Below are 4,724 nucleotides of genomic sequence, written 5' to 3' on the forward strand. Positions count from 1 at the left end.
CCCCGCTCCCACACTGGGGTCACTATCCCCGCTCTCAGACTGGGGTCAGTATCCCCGCTCCCACACTGGGGTCACTATCCCCGCTCTTAGACTGGGGTCAGTATCCCCGCTCCCACACCGGGGTCAGTATCCCCGCTCTCAGACTGGGGTCAGTATCCCCGCTCCCACACCGGGATCACTATCCCCGCTCTCACACCGGGGTCACTATCCCCGCTCTCACACCGGGGTCACTATCCCTTGGTCTCAGACTGGGGTCAGTATCCCCGCTCCCACACCGGGGTCACTATCCCCGCTCTCAGACTGGGGTATCCCCGCTCCCACACCGGGGTCACTATCCCCGCTCTCAGACTGGGGTCACTATCCCCGCTCTCACACCGGGGTCACTATCCCCGCTCTCACACTGGGGTCATTATTCCCGCTCTCACACTGGGGTCACTATCCCCGCTCTCACACCGGGGTCACTATCCCCGCTCTCACACCGGGGTCACTATCCCCGGTCTCACACTGGGGTCACTATCCCTGCTCTCACATCTGGTCACTATCCTCATGCTGGGATCACAATCCCCGATCTCACACTGGGGTCACTATCCCCGCTCTCAGACTGGGGTCAGTATCCCCGCTCCCACACTGGGGTCACTATCCCCGCTCTCAGACCGGGGTCACTAACCCCGCTCTCACACTGGGGTCACTATCCCCGCTCTCAGACTGGGGTCAGTATCCCCGCTCCCACACCGGGGTTACTATCCCCATATCAGACTGGGGTCAGTATCCCCGCTCCCACACTGGGGTCACTATCCCCGCTCTCAGACTGGGGTCAGTATCCCTGCTCTCACACCGGGGTCACTATCCCCGGTCTCAGATTGGTGTCAGTATCCCCGCTCCCACACCGGGGTCACTATCCCCGCTCTCAGACTGGGGTCAGTATCCCCGCTCCCACACCGGGGTCACTATCCCCGGTCTCACACAGGGGTCACTATCCCTGCTCTCACATCTGGTCACTATCCTCATGCTGGGATCACGATCCCTGATCTCACACTGGGGTCACTATCCCCGCTCTCAGACAGGGGTCAGTATCCCCGCTCCCACACCGGGGTCACTATCCCCCTTCTAGTCGCTGGTCGCCATTGTCCCCATTCTGGCTGCTGGTCCAATGGCTTCAGGCTGCTGACCGCTGATCCTGGATCAGAGGCCGGGACTGGGTGTTGGTTTCAGAGAGAAGGGAGTGAGGGGGGGGGGGTGAAAAGATAAACAGAGAGAAAGAACAGGTGGAAGGAGGAGCCCCATCTGGAGTGCCTTACTCTGCTGCCTTTGTACCGGAGAACGCAATGTCACCGACCTCAAGACCAAGCACCAATTCCATCTCCTGAAAACCCCTGTCAAGTGTGAACAGAGATGCTGACCTCGGGTCAGGCTCATCAGCTACGTAAGGACCCACAGAACCCCAAGACCAGTCACAGAATTTCAATGGTCATGGAGGACAGTCATTCTCGTTATGGTGAGTGATTGCCAATGATCTATTGGATGACAGAAAAAATTCATGCTGATTTGGTGATGGAAAAAGACTGTTCAGTTATGTGTCAGAGCACTGCTAGATATAGAAAAAGAAGACAAAAGAAAATAATAGAATGCTGGCCTTTATGTCTACAAGACAGGAGTATGAAGGTGCAGAAGTTATGCTGCAGTTATACAAAACCCTGTTCGATCCCACTTGGAGTACTGTGAGCAGATCTGGGCACCACACCCGAGGGAAAGATATATTGACCTTCGAGAGAGGATGAATTGGGGTACAAGAATAAAACTTGCACTTCAGGTATTAAGTGATGAGGTGAAATTGAACAACTTAGGCCTGTTCTCTGGAATTTATAAGCTTAAGGAGTGATCTGATTGAAGTCTTCAAGATGTTAACAGGAAAAGACAAAGTAGATAAAAGATAAACTATTCCCACTGCTTGGAGATTCTAGGACTAGGAGCATAGTCTGAGAATTCGGGTCAGACTGTTCAGGAGAGGTCTGAGAAAGCACACAAAGGATGGCAGATGTTTGGAACCTATTCCACCATCAGCAGCTGATGCTAGATCAACTGTTCATTTTACATCTGAGATAAAGTTTGTGGTTAAGCGAGAGCAGTAAAGAAGGCAAATGGAGCTAGGCCGCAGAGTAGGCAAAATCTCATTAAATGGTGGACAGACTCAAGGACTGAATAGCCTAGTCCTATGTTCCACGCGCTAGTCGTCCTTGAGCCACACCTAGGTGCCTTTCCCCAAAACGAGTAGGTTGTGAACTGTTTACAAGTAGGAGTGTGATAGAATATTCTTCATTCGCCTGGATGAGTGCAGCTCCAACAACCCTCAAGAGACACAACATTCAGGATGATTTACACCATACAAGACACAGCAGGCTAATTGATTTACCCTCCCCACCATCTTCGACATGCAGTGTTGCCTATCTACAAGATACACTGTCAAATCTCAGCAAGGCTCTTTTGACAGCCAAATTCAAAGCTGAGAGCTCCACCACCTGAGGGACATGTGCAACATAGGCATAGGATCATGCCATCTGCAAACTTCCTCCAAAATCACACACCATCCCGACTTGGAAATCTATTGCCGGAGATTTTTGATAATCACTAGGATTTAGGATGATCACGTGTTCACATCTCCAGTCCTTGTTGATTGCTTGGGAGCTTAGAATTGGTCTCCCTGCCCAGGCCTGGGATTTAATTGAAACAGATTATCTGCTCATTATCACATTGCGACCTCTCATTGATCATTCGGGAACTTGCAGTTTGCCAATCTCTGTTGTGTATCCCCCATCATGGAAGACTATGCTTGAAGTGTAATTTCTTGGCTATAAAACAATTTGACACATCTGGAGTTTGCAAAACACACCAAATAAAGCAAGTTCCTTTAATGTCACAGTCTTAAGCTGCGGAAGATCAGAAGAACCTTGATAAAAATTTCTTCTGTTGACACTTGTGGCTGCCTTTGTTCCTATATAATATTAGTGACTGCAATTCACAGAGTAATTAATTGGACGCCCTGAGACAGTTTTATTATGTTCCGAGACAGGTGATAAGGTGAGATATTCTTCTTGGCTTGTTTCTCATTGGGAGTTGAATGCATCAGAAAAAAAAAGTACTCCTTTTGCTTCTGCCATCCCAATTATATTGTGTGGCTTATTTAAATACAAGTTCACTTTTACTTCTCCATATGTTTACACTTTACTTTTCCTTCTTTTATTCCTCCAGTATACAATTATAGACATCAAATAAACCAATCAGGAGCTCCGAGGGAGTACATGTTTTATGAAGTAATTGTTGTTAACCCTTAGTTACTAGTCAATGTGTTACTGTACAAATGCTGCTGTGAGTAATGATAATGCATTCAATAAAATTGATCTTGATTTTGATTGATTCTCATAAGGTGAGTATTAGCAAGTGGATAATATATTTCATATTTCTCCTCCTCCCTGGTTTGAGTTATAATCATGCCAAGATCTAGCCCAGTGAATGTCCAGTAGTCTGTCTTCAGGTTGATAGAAGATATAAACTCTGTTAATGACATTATCTTCAAATTGCTCCAAATATTTCCAAGGCCAAGTTACCACTGGTTTAGGCATCAGCATTATTCACCTGTCAGTTTGATTACATGAAATGGTTCTGGTGTTAACTCACTCAAATCCAGTCCGTTAGATGGAGTTAAAATCAAATCAAGTCAGGGGGCAGAGTTGAGTATGGTAGTTATTACAAAAGAGAAAGTGCTAGAAAAGCTAAAAGGTCTAAAAACTGATAAATCTCCTGGCTCCGATGGGCTACATCCTCGAGTTCTGAGGGAGGTGGCCGAGGAAATAGCAGAGGCATTGGTTGGGATCTTTCAAAAATCACTGGACTCAGGGAAAGTCCCAGATGATTGGAAAGTCACTGTTGTAACCTCTTGTTCAAGATTGAAAATTATAGACCGATTAGCCTAACCTCGGTTGTAGTTAAAATTCTAGAATCTAGTTAAGGATGAGATTTCTAAATTCTTGGAAATGCAGAGTTGGATAAGAACAAGTCAGCATGGATTTAGTAAGGGGAGGTCATGCCTGACAAACCTGCTAGAATTATTGGAAGAGGTAGCAAGTAGATTAGACCAAGGAAACCCAGTAGATGTTATCTATCTAGACTTCCAAAAGGCCTTTGATAAGGTGCCTCATGGGAGGCTGCTGAGTAAGGTGAGGGTCCATGGTGTTTGAGGTGAGCTACAGTTAGCGGCGATGAGGAATTTGCAACAGCACCAGTATGTGATGGATGGCAGTTATAGGAAGGGGGGAAGTCTCAGATACAGTCACATTGATGGGTTAATTCCAGGAAAGGTAAGAGAGGTAGGCAGCTAGCGCAGGAGTCTTTTGTGGATATACCCATTTCAAACAGGTATGCTGTTTTGGAAAATGTAAGGGGTGATGGATTCTCAGGGGAACATAGCAAGAACAGCCAAGTTTCTGGTATGGAGACTGGCTCTAGTGCAACGAGGGGTACATCGGCTTCCAAGAGATCAATTGTGTTAGGGGATTCTGTAGTCTGAGGTACAGACAGACATTTCTGTGGCCAGCAGAGAAAAAGCAGAATGGTGTGTTGTTTCCCTGGTGCCAGGACCAAGGATGTCTCAGAGAGGGTGCAGAATGTTCTCACGGGGGAGAGGGGCCAGCAAGAGGTCATTGTCCACATTGGAACCAACGATATAGGAA

Source organism: Chiloscyllium plagiosum, chromosome 21 (genome assembly GCF_004010195.1).
Source record: "Chiloscyllium plagiosum isolate BGI_BamShark_2017 chromosome 21, ASM401019v2, whole genome shotgun sequence".
Taxonomy (NCBI): Eukaryota; Metazoa; Chordata; class Chondrichthyes; order Orectolobiformes; family Hemiscylliidae; genus Chiloscyllium; species Chiloscyllium plagiosum.